The sequence below is a fragment of the Bactrocera neohumeralis genome, chromosome 2 (assembly GCF_024586455.1).
Source record: "Bactrocera neohumeralis isolate Rockhampton chromosome 2, APGP_CSIRO_Bneo_wtdbg2-racon-allhic-juicebox.fasta_v2, whole genome shotgun sequence".
In the NCBI taxonomy this organism is placed as follows: domain Eukaryota; kingdom Metazoa; phylum Arthropoda; class Insecta; order Diptera; family Tephritidae; genus Bactrocera; species Bactrocera neohumeralis.
This window is the reverse complement of record NC_065919.1, coordinates 8787746-8811014: the sequence shown is the minus strand read 5'-3', so window position 1 is coordinate 8811014 and position 23269 is coordinate 8787746. Positions and strand designations below refer to the sequence as shown.

General features: G+C 37.9%; 1 protein-coding gene across 4 annotated transcripts in view; it reads left to right on the top strand.

Moving 5' to 3' along the window:
- Positions 1-23269, top strand: part of LOC126767816 (insulin-like receptor) — a 141396-nt gene that overhangs the window by 72967 nt on the left and 45160 nt on the right. The window contains exon 1 of one of the 4 annotated variants that reach the window (XM_050485463.1): positions 9743-9954. The exons of the other annotated variants lie outside the window; for them this stretch is intronic. The gene's annotated coding sequence lies outside the window, so the exon portion shown is untranslated. Of the gene's footprint in view, positions 1-9742; positions 9955-23269 lie in introns of those variants that run through there. 4 annotated transcript variants of the gene reach the window in all.

Sequence of the window (23269 nt, the reverse complement as noted above, 5' to 3'; positions counted from 1 at the left end):
GAATCTTTTAACTGTATTGTAAAACCGGTTACAACCGAACTCGTACAGCACTTTTTCATGCATAGATGGAATACTCGCTATATTACCCGAAACTTATAAACATACATACGCGTATGTATGTATGCATGCATATGCGTCGAATAACAAATATTCTGTGAATTAATGGGCGCAAATATTTGTTTGTCGGTTTGTGCTGTCAAACATTTTTGCCCCCAAAAACGTGCTGGAATGCATTGGGTCAACTTCACGTTCATTCGTCAATATTGGCCTCCATTCTTTAGCGCGGCTTCAGCTTTTACTTTGCAGGCTTTGCTATTGGCGCTTCGTAGGCTTTTTCTCTTCAGTAGATTGTATAAACACACTTACGTACACGAGTATTCAACCAAGCACAGCTGGTATACTTTTACTTACGTTATGTCTGTACATAATTATAGCTCTACACTTAACTTAAAATTTTCAAAAATCCTTTAACAAGTTTTTTAATATCATTGAAAGTCATATATTTAAGTTTAATGTTTTTTTTTTTCATTGCAGGTAAAAATTGCTACAAAATTTCCATGTTTGGTAAGACTGTATTTTAAGAACCTACTGTTGCATCAAAAAACTATACATTCAAATATGCAACGCACCAAAATAACGTGTATTCCATCTAATGTATAACGGTAGTCATGCCGTTTGAAGAAACATGATTTTTGAGTTACCGAAATCCTATATTTCCTTCTTTACGCGCCAGTCGTTTCTTCTTTTCGCAATTCCAATTCCAATTGGAGATTCCAAGCGAAGCCTGGTCCTTCTCCACCTGGTCTTTCCAACGGAGTGGAGGTCTTCTTCTTCTGCTTCCCCTGGCGGATACTGCGTCGATTACTTTCAGAACTGGAGTGTTTTCGTCCATTCGGACAACATGACCTAGACAGCGTAGCCGCTGTCTTTTAATTCGCTGAACTATGTCAATGTCGTCATGGGTATATCTCATACAACTTATCGTTCCATCGACTGCAATATTCGCCGTGGTCAATGCGCAAAGGACCATTTATCTTCCGCAGAACCTTTCACTCCAAAATTCCTAACGCCGACTCATCAGATGTAGTAATCGTCCATGCCTCTGCACCATATAGCAGATCAGGAATAATGAGTGACTTATGGAGTTTAGTCTGTGCTCGTCGAGAAAGGACTTTACTTCTCAATTGACTACTCAGTTCGAAGTATCACCTGTTGCTAAGGTTATTCTGCATTGGATTTCGAGGCTGTCATTGTTGTTGCTGGTTGCAAGATAGACGAAATTATCTACGACTTCGAAGTTATAACTGTCAACATTGAGGTGGAAGCCTAGTCGCAAGTGCGACGACTGTTTGTTTGATGAAAGAAGATATTTCGTCTTACCCTCGTTCAAACATCAACTACATTTGGAGAAACTAGTGTTTTATACAGAATCAATAATTATGATTTTCGTAAATATTTGGCTTCAGATGAGAGTCCAGCATATGTATTTTTAAGTACATATTATGCTCCTAAACTTTATATGATGTTATAAGTTAATTTACTAAGCCTTAGTAATTTTCTGATTTTGGACAACGTTCACAAAACATTTCCAAGTCGTCTTATTCGTTATCAGGTGCCATATTTGTAGACCTACAAATCGATCCGCTTTAAACTAGGTAATAATATAAATTAGGTCATCTATAGAATTGAACAGTCGTACTATGTACATACCATATGTATAATATGAAAACTCGTGATCGCCGACGATAGCATACATTCGTTTTTAGTGCTCCATATCTTCGTAGCCGTCTTTATGTTACAATTGGACAAGTTTACTTAATACGGAAAAAATCTTAGGCATTTTTATAGCATTCCTCATGCGTTTGAGTAAAAGTTGAAAAACAATAAAAAAAATTGTTTAATCAGAGAATAATAGTTGATTACTCTATTAACACGCACACATACTTACTTACATGGACACCCCGCAGGAATTTGCTTCGGTAATATCTATTAATTAAAGCCAAGAGATGTGTGTTTGACAGGTAAACGTTTGAGCTCAGGCGTCTTGTTTAAATTTGTCATGAAAGTCGGACAGGCTTCTTTTTTAAGCTTCTTCTGACTGCTGTATCTTTTAAAGACTTCATATTAAAAAAAACAAAGTGTCTACCATATTCTCGACTTGGCAAGAAAGTAATTTATGAACAAAAATCGATTTTTGGGCCCATCACTCAGAATGACCCCCTAATAGCAGTAACTCTCGCGAATGGAAAGATTTCTTGTCGCAAGGGCGTGCTTTTTACCTTCAATGCATTTTGAGGCGTTTAAGCACTGTTGTCCCACTTTTTAACAACAGATTTCCTACAGGGTATGTATGCGTATGCATGTACCGTTGTCTGTGTGCGCAGATTACTACAAGCATTTTAAGCCCATTACGTGTGTGTTGACAATTTTTATTACGTGAAGTCATTCGCCAACAATTTTCATTCCTCAACATGCCTTTCTTACGCGTGTACACGTACACACACACATACAAGTATGCATGTAGGTGTCATAATTCTATTGTGTTTGCGATTTGTCAGCAGGCCTACTATGACGTGACAGCAATTGACAAAACAATGCTGCAGCGCCGATGCACTCGATCGATTGGCGGCTAAGAAATTCTTTGGAATTTGAACGGCGTTTCGTTATCTAAACCGGTAAAATATTAGCGCTTGCAGCGCTTGATTGATTTAAAGCACTTAACAGCGGGAGAAGTATTTGTAAGCGTGCGAGGCACTTGAAATCCATTCTTAATAAAAGAGTACATATTCTATAATGCGTTAGTTTTGCGATTTAATTTGTGATTTTCTGTATTTTAGTTTAACTTTCTTCTCGTATGAGTCGTCACTTGTGAAGGAAACTATCTATTGCGAAGTGTGGGTGGTTTTGTAGACGCCACTTTAAGAACTCAATATGCCGTCATTTACATTAACTCACTGTTCCATCACAAGGAGCTTGTAATTTTCCGAACAAAGAAAATTTTTTTAATTTAAATTTTCAGTATGTTTGCTCTCCTCATATCGAACTACCTTTTCGCGTATTTTTCTATACTACGACTCACTCTCAATGGATGCTATGCAAAGGGGGTGCACCTACTCTTGACCTGATTGTCATACAGCGTTCAGATTAAGAAGAGGCTTGAGTATATCATTGCTGCGGAATGACTGGATTTCCGATGATGATGAGGAAAGCGAGGGATATGTATGGAGCAGCAGGCTTCTAGACGATAAGGTTAGGTGTAGGTGGCAATAAAGTGACGACTTATAAGTACATTCGGGACGTTGGGTTTTTTGAGGATAACCCAGACTTAAGATTTTGTCTGAGTCTGGGTTTTCTGTTCACGGGGCATGTATGAGTGGTGTGTATATGTGATGTCTGTATGGGCTCCAACCTCTGGCCACCAGTCCAGAGCTGTTTGGAAGCTCAACTGGTAGTATTTTCGGCTAAGAGGTCTGACCGGAGACCTAATTCTGGTATCACGGGGAGCAGGAGCCCCTGGAGTTCGCTCTAACCTGCTCATGCGGGCTGGCTTTTCGGGGAGTATCGTGGTGGTTGTGGTTAAAACCCAAATGCGGGAAGAACTGACACTTTGCTAGTTGAATGTGGAGTTGCATTGCAAACGAGTGCCGGAACCAAAGTACGGCAGAGATTTTAGATGGGCATCGAACCCTACCGAGATGGTTGTTGTGTCCATTTCACGCTGCCATTTATTACTAAAAATACCTGGCATTTTTAAGGCGCTGATAAAGGCATTTGATTTGATCCGCTGTGCTTTTGAGGCTGTCGTCAGTAGGCGCCCACGTTAAACACACTGGACGTTGTACGAGGTGTGTTCAAACATTTACTGGAGTTTTCGGTTTTTGATTATTTATGCATTTGTCTACATTAATGTTGTCGCCTTTAAAATAGTCTCCATTCGATATTATACACTTATGCCCGCGCTTCTTTCAATTGTCGAAACACTTTTCAAACCCGAATTTTGGCAAAGCCTTTTGCTCTTTCAGCAATGTTTTTTTAAAACGACGGCCCTTTAAGATTACTTGGAATTAGGCAAAAGTCACACCAAGCGCCAGGTCTGGCGTATATGGAGACTGGGGCATCGTTATAGTCTTGTTTTAGCCGCGCACAAGCAACAAAGTGTGAGCTTTTAACAAACGAAAATCCCCAAGCTATAGCGTATTGTGTGTTCTTTTGCACCGAGTAAGCAAACGAATTGTATTCACTGCTATTTTTCGATTGTTGCTGGAAAACAATTAGCGTCATCGATGCAAACTTAGCCTCTGGACGTCATTCTCGCGCCAAAATATCAGTATAGTATGAAATCGTAGTCGTCATCCACCAAATGAACTGCACGAGCAAATGCAAATAAACCTCCCCCGCCGATCAAACAATGAAAATATGCAGAGGTGCGAGCGTGCCGCCAATGAGTGGCACCGCACCAACAACAAACACAACAACGATATTTGCAATAACGCAGCCCGGACTGCATCATCAACAACCTGCCGGTCTTTCCCCACCCAAGTCGCGCACTCCATTGCAGCGTAAAAATCGTAAACAACTTAATCGTCGGCGCGCACTCACACTCAAATCAAACTGCAAGTGTATGCATGGATGTATGTATATGTGTGTAACCATAGTAGTTGTTGTACCGTCATCGTAAACAATAATAACGGCAATGGAATCATCGGCCCATCACAAACACCAAAAATGACGACAACTACAGTCTGTGCATCAACAGCGACAATTGGCATTAGCCTCGAAATAGCCACACATACATATGTACTATATGCTTGCCTACGTGCATGCATGCAGACGTAGACATACTTACATATAATTGAAATGTCTGTATGTGCTATTTATTATTTATCACGATGTTTGTAACACTCAAAAGAAGACGTCAGTATAAAAAGTATATATGTATGTATACTCGTATATATGTATGAACGATCAGCGTCACGAGCTGAGTACATTTAGCAATGTCCGTCTGTCCGTCGGTATATATGCGAACTAGTACCTCCGCTTTTGAGATACCGTTCAGAAATTTTACACATGTGTCTTTCTCCCTTAGAAGTTGCTTATTCGTCGGAACGGCCGATATCGTACCACCATGGCATTTAGTTGCCATACAAACTGAAAGTTCGGAATCAAGCGCTTAGATGAAAAACTGTTTCATTTCAAAAGATATTTTCACACCATTTTTCATAGAACAGTATGGCATGTCTGTCTGTCCGTCTGTCCGTCGATCCGTCCGTCTGTTTGGTATATGTATTATATGCGAACTCGGCCATCAGCTTTTGATCTGAAATTTTGCACACGTCCTTTTCTCACCAAGAATCAATGGCGCAATCTCCGAAGATATAGTTTAGTTATGTACATATGAACAAACATATATTCCTACCGAGTGACTTGATTTTGATTCTGTGTTTTAGATGAATTTTATACCCTTTTTTTATTAGGGGAGCGGAGCATCGAAATCCGGAGTGCGGAACTTTAATCCGCTAAACCCAACCTACTCCCAACTCAAGACTCTTCCACGGAACCACCAGATAAGATATTATTTCGTGGCAGTAACAAGTCATTTTATATCTCCTCTATAGCACGGACGGACTGATGCCTGTTCTGCTGTAACTGTTTTATTTTAGTCATGAAGAAAGTTGCCGCTTCGCGAACAGCTTGCCAGTTGTCAGAGGACTGACACATAAATGCAGTCAAATTTTCCACCGTTAAACTACCACCTAGTGCAGTTTCTAACTTTTCCCTTATGTTTAAAAACCGAGGACTATGTAAAAACACGTGTTCAGAGTCTTCTATGGACTCCGAACATAAAACAATACGGGCTGACGTCTTTTTGAAATGTTTATAGGTAGCCTTTGACGCAACCATGCCCGCTTAATATTTGGGTCAGGTGGAAATTCAGGTCCCCATGTTGTCTAGTTATCTACACATGGATCTCAGGTATAAGTCTCTGGGTCCACCATATAATTAGGCTCTCTCTTTCCTCTCTTTTTTTGATTTCTGTAATTGGCGCTGATAGCTCAAATAATCTCGTGAATTCGTCTCCCTGCATGTCTATTGGCGGCATACTAGCTAGTACTTCATCTGCTTCGCTAGATATAAGTAGCTCGTAAAGCACTTGTTACTCTCATTTCTGTGAGTCTATGTATCGCCAGTATCCATACTGGAGCAGCATACATATATGTACATAAGTATGTATGTAAGTAGTATTACTGAGCTCATCGCTTTTGCGATTAACAGTCGACGGCTGGAGCGCACACAGCCTCTATTTGTCATCATTCTTGATTAGGCACTGTAAATCTTATTAACTTCCTGCTCCTTGAATTTCAGTTTGGAGTCCTTACCCCTAAATTCTTCAAGTGTGGGTGTGAAGTAATCGCACACTCTCCTATAGTGAGAGTTATTTGTTCCTCAATTTTCCTGGTGCTTATGAGCAATAATTCTGTTTAGTGCTCAGCCATTTATGCATTCATTACATTTATTTTGGAGGTCATCATACAGGAGATTCCATAAAAGATGTCCTACACTGAACCTTGTGGTACTCCACTTGGAATAGGGTAGTTCTTGGTGCCTTCGTTGGTGTCGTAGATCAGCCTTCTATTTTCAATAATTGATTTTTCTACCCTAAAAAGGACCATCTGTATATACGCCATCTAGTTTCTCAGTTTTTGAGATATCGATCAGAAATTTTTTGAGTCTCTTTCTTCCCAAGAAGCTGGTGCTCATTTGTCGGCACAGTTGTCATACAAACTGATTGATCAAAATCAAGTTCTTCCAAAAAAAAGTTTTTTTTATTTTACAAGATATGTTCTCGAAATTCGGAAAGAATTATTATTATTATTATTATTATTGTTCTACTACGCTTTTAGATTTAGTAATACGTACGTACCTATAGTTTTTATAAGAAATGCACCTGTGATGGGTATTACAGACTTTCTTAGGTTTTCAATCAATTGATTGCACTAGTTCAAATTAAGTAAGTATAGTATGTACAGACCCCATTTTGAACCCTTCAGCCTAAGAATAACAACAAGATAAAAGCGATAAAAGCATATACCTATGTATACATACATATGTTATAACTACTTACAAATGTATGTGTATAGAAAGCAAGAATGCCTGGAAATGCAACCTTATCTAAAAGTGAAAACAAAAATATCAACTCAACAAATTATCTAGAAGGTATACCAGTACGCACCACTTACCCACACACATTAATCAACATGATATAGCGACTGGTTACACGTAAAAACCAGGTGCATACATGCATACAAGTTCTATAGAATATTTCAGATTAGCAACTACAAAAAAAAGGTGAAAAGATAAGACATTCGTAACACAAGAACCAAAGGATAATGAACTTCGAAAAAGGACTAAACAGCACACGTGCGTGCTCAACATCGAAATCTGCTACCTACTGATCACTCTCAGCGCTCTCTGCCAACGAAAGTGTTTGTCATACTCTCAGCACTTCCAATCAGCGCGCATAACGCTCTCTGCTGTTGAGGCGCCAGCAGCGCTGATCATCAACACAGCATACAATCACAGTACTACCTACATATCTACTACTACTATCTATTACTTGGTTATGCCCATGCTTAGGCTCATATCAAGATTTGTTTATATGCTTACATATGTACATATATGGCTACATAATTGGCGGAGTATGTGTAGCTGCGCTAACCTTTTCACTTATTTTTATTGCTTTATTTACTTTTTTCATAATATGTGCCTTTGCCTTAGTATATGCATACATATGTATGTATTAATATTATTGTGGTTGTTTCAAACCGCTGATTGCTGGAAATGTTTTTCATTCATGATTTAAAAAACGTCACAACGTTGCGATTCGTGCGCGCATCTGACCGCGTGCGCTCTCCAACGCGTCACGAACAGCGCGCGTCGATGCGGCGCGACTTCGAATCGTCTGTCTGTTCAGTCGGTTGGTTGTTCATTCATGCGCTCACGCTTCGCACGCTCACGACGTTCTCTTACGTGTGGCGCTCGGCCGTTCACTCACATATGCAACTACATAAAAATACATATTGTTGGATACCATTACGAGCGCCGCTGTTGTTTTGATGACGACTTGAATGTCGCTGGCGGCGATGGTGTGTTTTAATAGTTTCCTATGATATGAAGTAGCGTTTGCATGCGCGTTACTACCCCGCGCGCTCGCATTTTGATTCAGGCAACTACTACATTGTATTCTTTCATTATATTCATATCCGCGCTGATCATTCGCTCGCTCGCTGCTCAAGCACCAAGTATGTTCGAATATATGTAGACATGTATGTATGTATGTATGTACGGTAGGTCGGTCGGCTGCGCCACTACGCATTGTTTCGGCACAACATTTGCTCAGTCGTTGATCGGAGCATGCGATCGGTGGTCGGAAAGCCGCATGTTTTGTTTATAGCAGCGCTTGTGCTTGTGCAGTCGTTTTTGGGTAAACCCACCGTTTTCGCAAAAGCTTCGTCTTCCTTTTGTTTAGTGCGATTTTTCTAAACGATTCTGGCGTTTACGAGTGCTTCGTGTAATTCAAAAGCAACCTGCGCATAATATTGTTATAACGCAAACGAAAAATTCTTCGCATAGCCGCATTTTAGAGTTCGGGAATCGCATACGTATTTCAACGTCGGTTCGGTTATGCGTGCTTTACAATTCTTCGTATTTCTATATTATTGAAGAGAGCCAATTTGAAATAAAAAATAAAAAATAAAACAAGCAACAGTGAAACTAAGTGAAAGACAAAATAAATTATCATAATACGATTAAAAACAAACAAACCGCAACGAAGAGTCACACGTCGTAAATAGACAACAACAGCAAGCCGCCTTAATATACACACACACACAGACGGGCTGTGTAGCTGTAACTCATAAAACGCGTTTTGGCGGTATTTTGGTATTTACGGCGTTTAACGCAGCGCCATACTTGTGTGCGTATGCGCGAGTGTGTATGCGTGTGTGTGAAGAATGTAAGAGAATTAGTGAAATACCAGCTTGTAATTACACCACAAGCGCAGCTGCGCAAAGCATTGCTAGCTGTAGCAAATCTAAAATCTATTTAAAAATCCACAAATCATCGCTTAGTGTTCTCTCTAAAAGTACTTTACGAATTTGTTATTTTTTTTTTAAATTTTTCAATCTGTTGATGCGATCAAGGCTATTCACTATGCAGCGGGCAGCGCTCCGCGACCGGAAGTTGTGGTCGCGCTAACGTGCGACCGCTCGAACCAAGCATCTGTGCTCGCAGCCGCCGGGCGCTTAGCCTCCAGCGTCAGATGAGCAGTTCGATCTGCATATGCTAATAGCATATCAATCATATGATAATGAGCAGCAGCATCTCTATCTGTGCCACAGCGTTTCAATTTGTGTATGCGCCGTTTGTAGATTATATCTACTATATGTGTGTGCGTGAGTGTGCGCGTATGTCCGTGGAAAATTTACGCGCGTGAAAATTATTGCATCAACAAAGTGCTTAATATCAGGCGAAAATTATTTTCATTCGTCGCCCGTCACTTTGCACGTGTATGTGAATTCATGTATTCCGGACTCACATGTCACAGAAGCATATAGTATGGTTGTCTGTATGTTTGTGTAGATCTTGCAAGTAATGCAAATAAATACAAATAACTGTGATTCTTTTATTTTCTGTTAATGAAGCGTAAGTTTGTATACACGCATATACATAAATATGTATGTATATTTGTGAATTCGTTTCAGTGTAAATCGCCATAAATTTGTTTGCTACTCAACGACAAAGACGCGAAATTCTCGGAAAAGATTGCGTAATTTAAGTGGGCTAACAAAGCTACATGTAGAAAAAATCATAATTGAATAATAAATTGTCGGAAATAGACTTCAAAATACTCGAAGCAATAACTTCAAGGCGGATTTCACCAGTGCAAAAAGAAAGGTAATGACGCAACTTCGCAATACAACTTCTATATATGTACATACATAAGTATGTAATGCAGTAATGTTTTTCCACATCCGTATCCGGCGCTTACAACTTTGTGATCAATGACTCATTGCTGCGTTGTGCTATTGGCGCTGTTCAGTAGTTCACAAACATTTCTTTACATATACATACATATGTAAACATATGCATATACATTTCTGTATGTATGTATGTATATTCCTATGCTTGGTTGTATGTATAAGTACGTATATACTAGATACATACATATGTACGTTTGGACTTTTGATTCGTCAACAAATGTGTTTACTTGTTTTGAAATTTCTGGATTAAGCAATGACTGTGGCATTTCCGCGAATTATTATTATTATTGAATTCTAAGTGCTTTATCGAATTCGCAGAATAGACATGTACTTTGCTTATTTTTTTATTTATTTATTAACTTGCATAACTATGTAAATTATATAATTACTAATTAAGTTATTATTTTTTATAGTAGTTGTGGTTATATTTTAGACCTGCTTACAGATTCAAATAGTTCTCTTTATCAATATGGCGCTCTCTTAAGTGGTTGCATGAGTTTCACGGCTTCAAACAATTTTTTTTTGTTGTCTTATCTAATTCTATAACATCTCTACAATGTTGTCCTAAATACTCAAGTTGATCTGAATAATAGTTTTTTTAGATATAGCTTCGAAAAGTTGCGTGCTCGAGGTCAGCTTAATAGGTACCTAAAACTGTAAACGCGTTTTTCCTGAAATTGTGTTTTCAAAGTCGGTTGTCAAGATTTCTCGCGAACTCAATGAAATTTTACAAAGCTCTTCGAGATATAGTAATTTACAAGCTCTTGAAGGATTATTTTGTTCAATTACAAATTTTTAAAAATAAAACATCGAGAAATTTTCACCAAAATATGTTTTTTTTATTTATAAAATCGTCTGCCGAAAATATAATTTTCACATTTTCTTCTTCTTTCTTATTGGCGTGGACAAAGCTTACGCGGTTATAGCCAAGTTTATAACAGCGCACTGGGCGCTCTTCCTCTTCGCTGCTCTGAGCCAATTGGAGATTCCAACTGTAGTCAGGTCCTTCTCCACCTGGTCTTTCCATCGGAGTGGAGGTCTTCCTCTTCCTCTGCTTCACCCCGCGGATATTCTCAAAGCTGAAACGTTTTAATTTAATCGGACGACATGACCTAGCCAGCGTAGTCACTGTCTCTTAATTCGCTGAACTATGTCAACGTCGTCGTATAATTCGTACAGCTTATTGGTCCATCGAATGCGATATTCGCCGTTGCCATTGCGCAAAGTATCTTAAATCTTCCGCAGAGCCTTTCTCTCGAAAACTTGTAACGTCAACTTATTAGATATTGTCATCATCCATTCCTCTACACCATATAGCAGGACGGGAATAATGAGTGATTTATAAAGTTTGCTCTTTGTTCGTCGTGTAGAGAGGACTTTACAGAGTTATTCTGGGTTGGATTTCGAGGCTGTTGGTGTTAAAATTAGTTCCTAGATCCTATGACTTCAAAGTTATGACCGTCAACACTGACGTGGGAGTCAAGTGACGAGTGCGACTACTGTTTGTTTGATGGCAGGTCTTCCCCTAAATCACTACCAGACCCATTTGCTTCGCTTCCTTTTCCAGTCTGAAGAAAGCAGAACTAACGGCGCAGTTGTTGAGGCCGATGTTGTTTGATATAGAATGGCTCGGAAATCTCCTTCCCGATCTTAACGGGGCTCTTAGTATTCGTCATATATCAAAGCAAATATGATATGAAAAAAAAAACAAAAAAAATACGTTGACAAAAGTCTACAAACAGAACAAAAATAACATAATTTAGTACAAAAATTTTACTTAATTCTAGGTGTTATTGAATTTTAGCTCTTTAGATTAATCGTCTATGACCATAATAAAGCCGTCAACCCTCAAAAGTTTTATCCTTATGCTTTGGATCTTTATCTTGTTGGAAGATTCCACTGGAAGATCCAAATCATCCAGCCATTTTGCAGAAAATTCCCTCACCGATACCAAAATCATCAGCATCATGAGCTGAGTCGATTTAGCCCTGTCTATTGAGCTGAAATTGTGCACACGTCGTTTGCTCTTTAAAAAGCTGCTCATTTGTCGGAACCGGAATCAAGTGCTTGTATGGAAATCTTTTTAATTCGACGAGATATTTTCAAGAAATTCGGCATAGATCATTATCTGAGGTAATGGTGCAATCTCCGAAGAAATGTTTCAGATCGTATCACTATAGCATACAGCTGTCATACCAACTGAACTATTAAATACATGCCCTTATATAGAAAACTTTTTTATTTGACTCGTTATCTTCACGAAATTTGCCACAAATTATTGTCTAAAATAACGGTACAATCATATATCTTTCATGCAAACTGACCGATTAAAATTTAGACACAACTCTGAAAAGCATTATAGCTTTCGTGTTTTCTTGTTTGATTACGGTGATAACGAATTTTTTGTTTCAAAACTTCAAGCAAAATGCAATTGAATTGGAAACCGTAACAGAGGCTCGCATTTCAGTTTCCTATGTTTTTGTTCTTCTTAAAGCAAATTGGGCGGCGGTTTACAGTGCTTGCAATGGGACAGTGTTTTAACAATATGCTGCCTCATCATTCGGCCCGTACGAGCCACCTTTGACACTCGCGCACTCTGTTGTAAGCAAATACCTCGCATATTTCGTGTAGTGTAACCTATATTTATAGTATTTACTAAGAAAAAAGTCACTTTGGATTTCTCTCTAAAACGAGCCCAAACTATTTAGGTCACGATATGTTTTACAGCAAATAAAGAAACTCAGCAATTAAGCATTAAATAAAGCTTCCAAAAGCCACAATTTTGTTCACCGTTCACACTTCATTATCATATCAACAACAACAACACCACCACCAGTTAAGAGACAGGGCGACCAGCTGCAACACACACGAAATACGATACGAACATTCGGTTGGAAGTAAATATATTACATGCCAGTTGTGCATATGTATGTATGTATGAAGGGCGCCTAAAACCAAAACAAAGCAACAAATGCCGAAAACCATTATATGTTATACATATGTATATGTTATATGTTTATAAATGTAAGTACATGTATAACTCTGTGCATACAGTTTCCAGCACCAATGCATTGTGGAAGTAATTGTTGACGAAACTGTAAATATTAATTATTGTAGAATGTCCAAGTGCATTTAAACATGCACATAGAATACATACATGTGTATGCATACGTATGTTCGATTTTTTGCAATGTTTTATTATTATTTTGGTTTTTTTATACCCTGAACAGGGGATAATAAGTTTGGCCCGAAGTTTGTAACACACGAAAGAAAATGTTTCAAATGGTACATCCGCAGAGTCCAATTTTCGTTGACTCGTTCAAACATTGCGACAGGCAACTGACGAAAGACACGCGTGATGTTTTGCTCCGAGATCTGAATCGAAGCGGGATCCGCATAGACTTAAGACTTTACATATCCCCACAGAAAAAAAAGTCGAACAGTGTGATATCACACGATCTTAATGGTCAATTGACCGGCCCAAAATGGGAAATTAGGTACTCACGGAAGTGTTCTTTCAATAAATCCATTGTTTGATGCGATATGTGCGAAATAGCGCCGTCTCGTTGAAACCAAATGTCGTCAAGTTCACGTGCTTTAATTTCAGGCATCAAATAGTCGGTTATCATGTCGCGATAACGGTCGCCGGTTGACGGTTACGTTCTCACCGGCATCATTTTTGAAGAAATATTGATTGATTATTTCACCGGCCCTCAAACTACTCTAAACGGCTGTTTTTTTCGGAATAAAATCACTGCTCTTCTCTTCATGTTCCTCTTCGTACCAAATGCAGCAATTGTGCTTATTTATACATATACACCCAACTCTTTTTTTACACGGTTTCTTTTTACACGGATTTGAAGTTACACGGTTGAGAAAATTTTTTTTTTAATTTTTAATCTACTCCGGTTTTTATATCACTGTCTTGTAATTATATTTATTTTTACCACACTTAGCACCATTGCTGAAATGAACATACATGGTAGTAACTGGGAAATCCCTTTATTCGATAACCCTTACCTACACATTTTGTTCGCATGATATTTACATTGCTGAAATGGATATCTCCAGCGATGATACCGACTTTGGTACAGTTCGTCACAAACAATTGCGCTTGTTTTCAAGTAGCGACGAATGTACAGTGTAAATATTTTTTCCTTATTTTTTCTGTTCTTAGTTCTGGATTAACAGATTTCTTTTGTTTTTTGCTTAATATACCAATTTTTCACCTGTATGAATTATGTATTTTAAGTTTTAATGCTCAATAAATTGCCATATGAACATACAATTTGTATGCATATCTGAATTTTTATAGTTTTCAACATTTTTTACACGGTTTTTGGAAGTAAATATTGTTCTTTATTTAATCTTACACGGGTTTCAGATGACATGGAACGTATCCCTGTTTTTCTATAGGAAACGCCTCTTTTTTTACACGGTTTTTTTTACACGGATTTCTGAGGAACGTACATATCTACCGTGTAAAAAAAGAGTTGGGTGTACATACTTACACATTGAGCCAGAAAGAGGCCTCATCGCTGAACAAAATTTGCTCGAAAACGTCGGATCTTCTTGTTTTCAAGAGCCCAAAGAACAAATAAGCGGTTTCAGTTCTTGCAATAAGCTCTCTCTCTCTTTCATTTCGAGTCCTCTGCTTCCACCGGACTTTGAAACCCTTGTAAGATTACTATGAGAGTAGCAAAGGCGTTAACTTGCTTAGGCTCAATGTTTTTCCGATTCTTATGTTGTAGTATTATATTCATTTCCATTTACTGTATCGCAAAAAAGCGAAATTAAATAGACCTTTAGCATAGAAAACTCACCCCTTCGCTTGTGTCTCGCTCACTTTTTTTGCATCTTATAGGTTTGTAGAGAAGGGAAAACAACAACATTATACAATTAATGAATTAGCATTAATTTTTTCGATTGTTCTAATATCTACACACATACATACATATGTATGTACATATTTACATGCGCTATATACTATAAATGTCTATTTTTCACCATCCCTCTGCTCCTTACAACGGTGGCGCCACCCATCACCAGTTTGCTGAATGATGTTGCCGATTTCTGCCCAAACGTTCGTTTGTCTGTTCGCTAGTATGCCAGCGCCTATGCTTCATAGCTTCATACTATGTACGAGTATTCTTAACGATTCTCGCTGATTATATTTGCTGCGCAGTTGTAGTCCAGCGCAGCGACTTCAGCCAATACAGAAGAAGAATAATAAAATAAAACAAAAAACTAATAATATGAATAATATAAATACTGTGCAACAACAACAATAGCAAGAACGACAACTATGCGCATAAATTGGAGAAAAACAACTGCCACAACAACAACAACGTTTTTATTTGCGCATTTACTTTTCTATGCTACATACATGTACGTATGTATATATGTATGTATGCGCATGTGTTTGCATATGTGTTTAGAGAGGCGGTGCGTATACGTTATACACTGAAAATCGCTTTACGCTCACAGCTGAGCAGCTGTACACATACGCTGCTGACGAAAAAAAACATACTTATGTATGTATATGTATGCTTGTACTTTTATACAGACCCCAGGTATGTATGTACATAAGTATGTATGGTATATATCGCTGAAAATATATAGTATGTATAAATATACATATTTGTATTATCCATTTGTTTTTGTGTATATGAGGTGTATGTGTGTTTTGGTATGCCTTGCTGCCACAAATCACCTTTCTAAAAGCTAGTAACTAACTAGTTTTACAAATATGTTTGTTACTGTATATGTATGTACGTATGTATATAGTAAATGTTAATCACACTTGCATATAAACATTTGCAAATGAAATTCTTCAGCAGAAAACAACAGTGCAAAAAAGCTTTTCTAAGAATGTGTGGCACCTATTGCAGAGAATGCTGCTGCTGCGAGCTCTTGTGTGCAAGCGGCCTCATTGGGATCACATCATCAATAGCTGCTGAAACAAAATACATACATACTATGTATGTTTGTACATATACTTCACTCCACATACATACATATGTATGTATGTATGTACGTACAGCATGTATTTGAATGCTCTTTCTTTGCTTTCTAGCTGATTTCATTTTTTAAATGCGCAAAATGTCTTTTCGCTCAATACTTTTATCGCCAGCATTCTCCAGTTGCGACCGTTGGTGATATACATATTTATATGTACATACATATGTATATACATAAATATACATACATTTATTTACATATGCTCAAGCGTTATTATGTCAGCCGATTCAAACACACAGGCAAGCATACCCTGCAAAGTGCTCGGCATCCCACCCAAAAGCATATCAAACCTGTGGACCGGCGACAACCCACTCCAGCGTATATAAGTATGTATGTATGTAAGTGTGCGTATTTGCTTGTACATGTGTGTCTGTTCTCTTGTTTGGCTGATTTACATACATATTTATGTAGAAACACATGCAAAAATGTGCGTAGTATATGATGTTTACTTAAAGTTGGCTTTGGTGGAAGCGTTTAAACGAGCAACCGAAATTTTAACAAATTTAATGAAATATATATATGTACATATGTAAGCATGTACGTACATATAGTGCGTATATCTCCATCTTAAAGAATGTTCCAGGGGGACGCGACAGGTGAATTAAGCAGAAGGTGGTTCGGTTGCCTATCAGCCACAACAACTCGCTCTTTCCTCTCGTGTGCTCTCTTCCATTGCTGCCTTTTGATGTTTACACTTTTAGCTGGTTCATACAAGGAAACTTTTGTTGCCCGCAACTCGAATTTGTTGGCGAGCGGGCGCCGCGAAAAGACGAATCGCATCAAGTTGCGCGTTGTATTCTTGTTCGTAATATCTCCTTTTAATTTTGAAATTCTTTTAAGGTGTGCAAATTATCGAAGAACGCATTCACACGCGGACTATTTTGTTGTTCAAGCTGGAACTTTATACAGATGTATGTATACAAAATATGTCAATTTATACAAAATATGTAAGTCTGTAATAGAAATGTATATTCGTGAGCATATTTTTCATTCAATGCCCACGCGCGAGTGTAAAAATTTCACCTTCCGAGCTAGCTATGGTGAAATCCACTCATCGTATTTTATTAGATTTTGACAGTTCACACGCTAGTCCGCAATTGAAATTTCTCTATAATCTACATTATCTGCTTTATAAACGAGAGGACGACAAGAAGAGGCGAAGCGACCTTGTTTATATAAGTATTTGTTCACTCGAGATCTGAACCGGTGAAGTCGTCAAAAAATGTTCAACGTGTGAACATACTCTAACGAAAACAATCTTTATGTATGAAGGAGTATGATTTGATTGCCGCGACAGCTCTTTGGACAGAAGCATGCAAACACTCTACATACATAAATATATCTCAGAATTATGTCGCCGCCAACATTCATTTCAGATTTCTCTTTTATTTTGGTATTGAGCTCTTCAACAGCACTGCCGCTGGTGAGATATCGCTTCACATTTTCGCAACTCCCTTGGGTGGTTGGCGTTTAAGGGTAGCGAGCAAAATAGTATGCGCATACTTTGTTGTTGTCGGTTGCTGCTCTTTTTTTTATGTTCTCAGTACAACATTCGAGAAAACATATTTAAATATGTACTTGCTTATTTTTTGTTTTTGGTTTTGTTGTAAGTTGCAAGGTGATGACGCCACAGTGGCGCTGAAGTTAAGTGCGAACTTCCTGGTACAAAGAATTACATAAACATTCATGTAAACATATGTTCTTATGTACATAGAGTATGTATGTATGTACAGTGGCTTACATAAATACTTTGCTTAACACCTTTAACGCACAATTTGCGCATTTGTAAAGTAAAAAGACAACAAAGTCCAGTCACATATGGGATGTACATATGTATGTATTGTACATACTTATTGCATTCAAAAAATGTAGGTGCCCACAAAAGGGTTTTGGTTTTTCCAAGCATCCGTAGCAATAAAACACCCATAGTCTAGTAGGAACAACCTCTTTACTTGTTCTTTGGAGAACCATCATCGGAAGTAATGAATGTGAAGAGACGGGTTAACCGCTAAGGGCCCCGCTCTACCCCGGTGGTAGAGCGTTTCGACTATAACACGTTGATCCTCGAGCGTTGCTGGTCGGTTGGCTTTAACCTTTAATTTAACACACTCTCAAAGAAAATAATGTAGAGACATACTTATGTACATAAGGTCCCATGATCTTGGCGGCTATTTGACTGGGCCATTTATTGAACAATTAACGAGTCGCCAAACTTTACACCTAAGGTGTTCACATAGAAGTGTCTCATTTGGAAAGAAATGAGGCCCGATGAATGATGCCGCCAAACCACACAAAAACAGCCAATTTTTGCGAATGCAAAAACAATTTTGTTTATTCACGAAGCCATTAAGCCGAAAATGGGTCTCATCTGAAGGATATAAACTTGGGTTAGTGCAGTAGCGCAGCCCCCATCTAACGACGCAACTAACAAAACCTAAAGCTATCTCTTAAATGATCCCACAATTTCAAGCATGTTATGAACGAACCTGACTCTTGTCCGCAATACAAGGTGCGTTCCAAAGTAAACAGGTACTTTTTGAATCTAGCGCGCCCTGGTGGCGCCACCTATAAGTATGTCGACTGGTGCGTTAGAATCTGCTATCTTTATCGATTGTCCAGTGATTTGAATTTCATGACATTTCATTGATTGGAAGTGAAGTTATTGCGTTTTAAGAGTCCGTATGTTTGTGTTATTGGTGCGAAAATGAGCTTCGAACAAAGAGCCAACATTCAATTTTGTTTTAAAATTGGCAAAACTTTTACCGAAACGTTTCAATTGATGAAACAAGTTTATGGCGATGATTGCCTATCCCGTAGCAGAGTGCACGAGTGGTTTCAACGTTTTCAAAGTGGTCGTGAGGACACAAATGACGATCAACATGCGGGCCATTCAAAATCCGTGATCACCGGAAATTCCATCGAAACTGTGCGTGAGCTTATCAAAAATCAGCCGAAATCATCAATGAAATTCATGGAAATGGAATTGAACATTTTTAAGACATCGATTTATCCCGTTTTGACAGAACATTTGGTTCGGCACATTTGAAGGACGCTTGTGACCGATTGTTTGACCAAAAATCACATTTTAACCATTAACCACTCCCCGTATTCACCTGATATGGCACCGTGCGACTTCTTCCTTTTCGGAAAAATGTATTTGCCCATGAAAGGAAAGCGTTATGCAGACGTAGAGGCTATTCAAAAAGCTTGCACCGGCATACTGGCGGCCATACCGGCCAACGAGCTAAAACAGTCGTTCGATATACATACTTATGTATGTATGTATGTACATATTTGCATTTAACTCATTTTCCCACAGATAAAAAAAAAACTAATAACCGTATGACTACCGATCGCCGCAATATTTCAACAACAGCATTAGCATGTGATGGTTAACAACCAGTTCAAGGTTACACTGCTCTAACCCAAATAAATACAAACTCCCTTAACTCATTATACACATATGTATATAATGTATGTATGTCAGTACATTACATTTTTAAGCGGATGCGGATGTGAAAAGCCGCAGACAGTATGCTACACATACATTGTGACAAAAAAGTACCCTGATATTGTAAATAACACGCAAAATTATTCATCAATATTTATTTTGTCCTCGAAACACATTTCATAAGCACTTTTTGGGATGGTTTTCATCTCCTCCGCGAGTTTTATTTTATCTCTGCGATCGACTGAGAGCGGGTACCACGGAGCGGCAACTTCTGTTTGGAAAACAAAAAAATCACACGGAGCCAAATCTGATGAATACCGTGGTTCATTGATGGTACTCATTGCGTTTTTGGCTTTAAATTCAGTCACAAAATTCATGAATTGTACTTCCACAATTCCGATATACTCTTACAGGACATGAAAATAATGTTATATGCGATAATTGGGGAGGTGAGACAATTGCGAACGTAGAGCATACATTGTTCTATTGTACTCAATACAAGCTAGAGGCGATACCTCAAGAATGTGTTCGGTATGGACCCAACCCCTGAAAACGTAGTAGACCAAATGGTTGAATCAATAGAAAAGTGGAATGCGTTGTGCGAAATATCCGCCAAAATCAAACTCAACAACAATAACGACAGAACTTCAAAACTAAATGGACCACTAGAACGCGGACCAAATAAACGCATACTAAAACAACTAAATTATAAGGGAAGGATTTGGCGACAAACATTGCACAGGGCTTGTAACTGGATGCATTCAGACTATTATAAACATATGTATGTATGAGCATTGCTCCAACGTCATCTCGACGTAATACTTGACGGTGGTACCGGAGGGATCGGTAAGTGACGGTAGGAGGTTTAGTTCGAATTAAAGTTACACACTGGCATGGGGTTCAGGCTTTCGATGCAAAAAACAAAAAAAAAACAAATTTATGCATACACACATGTACATAAGTATGTACAGTATGTCTCATAATTCTTTTCACAATGCAATATTTAAGTATTTTGTTTTTTTGTGAGTAAATTACATTATTGTTTATTGGTTTAAATTATTTTTTTACAACAGAACACATTCCTATATTTCTTGTTTATGTGAAAAAAAAACAGTTATTTGGATGTAACATATACAAAACCAACAACGTAAACAATAATGCGTCATGTTTTTCGTTGTCTCGAAACTGTTTTCACAATTCAGAGAAACGCAAAAAAAATACCGGACAATTAACGGTAAACTATGTTTTTGTACATTGTTTGATTGTCGCTGCTCTTAGAGTTGATGCAACATTTAGTTACATCTAATTCGCGTAGGTGGCGACACAGCATCCGTTAGAAAACTTTTTCGCAATAATGCCGGGTAATCGTACAAGTGAAAATATTATACAGTTAGTTTATTATAATTTTCATAAAGGTAAATCAGCTAAAGAATTGGCTGAAATGTTTTCTCTAAATGTTAGGACAGTGTACAACATTATATATCGCGCAGAAAAAGAGAATCGGTTAGAATTAAAAGAACCCAGTGGCAGGCCAAAAAAGATTACACCAAGGATGGAAAGGTTAATAATCAAACAAATTGACAATAAACCACAGTGCAGCCTTAGAATGTTAGCTGCAGATTTGAAGGAACGCAATATTGTGCAAGTAGGCCATGAAACCGTGCGAAGAGTTCTCTTAAAACACAAATATACTTCAAGAAGTGCAAGAAAAAAACCATTGCTATCACAAATTAACGTTGAAAAACGGCTTTCTTTTGCTCTATCATTTCACATCCAATGAAATACTGGGACGATGTAGTGTTTTGTGATGATACGAAAATAATGCTATACTACCACGATGGACCTCAAAGAGTTTGGAGGAAGCCGCTTACAGCCCTACAAAACAAGAACATTATTCCCACAGTAAAATTTGGAAAGCTGAGTGTTATGGTGTGGGGTTGTATTTGCAGCAAAGGTGTTGGTGAAATCAGAATTATTGAAGATAATATGACAAAAGAAACATATTTAGACATTTTACGTAGCAATTTAAAAAGAAGTGTGCAAAAATTTGGGCTAGTGGATGCAAACAATCCCAATAAATTGAATTACAAATTATATCAAGACAATGATCCCAAGCACAAGTCTTATATATGCAGGACTTGGTTGCTATATAATTGCTCAAAAGTGCTAGATACTCCTGCGCAAAGCCCAGACATCAATTCTATAGAAAACTTATGGGCATATTTGGAAAAAAAAGTGGCAAAACGGTGCCCTACAAACAAAAGCACCCTAATACAGTGCATCAAAGAGGAGTGGGAGAAGATCCCACAGGAATATGACATAAAAAAGCTAATTTCAACCATGCCACGGAGGCTACAATGTGTAGTAGACGCTGCAGGTGGTCACACCAAATATTAACATAAAATGCTCGCGTGTACTGATTGGAACTTTAATTGTGGTGAAATGTGAAAAGAATTTTGAGACAGTACAGAATAAGATATTTTTTGTTTTTTGATTAATTTCTTCTAATATACTTTAAACATATAATTGTTTTTGATTCAGAAATAATAAAAAATATAATGAAAATTATTATGTTATAAAAAAATTCTTAAATAAATATGTGTGTTACTTTCAAAATTCACTTTGAACATTTTACTCCGTCAAATGTTGTCATATGAAAAGATTTATGAGACATACTGTATGTATGTACATACATGTCTCCATCCATTAGTCCTTCAAAAGTAAAACAAGACAGGTTACACTTACATATATATGTACATAAAAACATACTTATATACTTGCTTAACTGTACTTGAACTTAATATCTACCAGCCAATAGATAATCATGCGCTTCTCTTATATTTTACAAAATACGCCAATTCTTTATAGAAGAGTGTCCTAGGCAAAAGGAGCCCATCTGCACCATGGCTATATGTATACTCGTATAAATCTACGCATTGTACCGTTTGAATATGTAGTCGTAATAGAGGTGTGGAGAAGCGGTGATGCGAAAATGTTGTACTTCTCTTTCCTTCCATTCATGTTCTATGGATTTTGCCAATTACTTCTGCCTGCCTCGAAAAGTGTCCCATTACTGCCTTGTAGTATTACGTAGTAGAATTGCCCGCGCATGCGCAGTCGTTTTTTGCGTAGTTTTCATTTAAATGTACTGTTTACGTATTTCTTCAAAAGCAGTAAAGTGCTTACATTGTCTGGTTGTTTTTTTAATATATGTACATATGTATTTCGTTTTGCTATCATTTACACCGTTGCGCATTGAATGCTTCGGTATTAATTCAAAAGAGACTAAAGCTGATATTTGTTTATTTTACAAGAATGTCTAAGAATGATGATTAAATGAAGATTTATGGGTCTTAACACTTTCAGTCCAAGAGCTTATCAAAATCCAAAGCAACACTCCTGTATTCTCGCACAGTCATTGCAAGTAAGGAAAATGTGCTTATCAGCAAACCACTTCATTTCTCAAACTTATTTTTGCACCAACCTTGTTCTGCGTAAATCCAGAAAAGATCTTCCAATATCGGTGCCAAGTATCAAAGACGACCGTTCCATCGATAGTCAGGTCTACGTAACCGGAACGAACCCGTACTGTTAGCTCAGAATTCTTCAGCTACAACAACAACAACAACAACCTTCACATGACGTCTTTAGACGTTTTCACGATCCCATGCCTGATATTTAGAGACTACGAAGTGGTGTGTGCTCACTAAATCCATAAATTTGATAGAATTTAATTCGCCTAATTAAAAGAGAAATG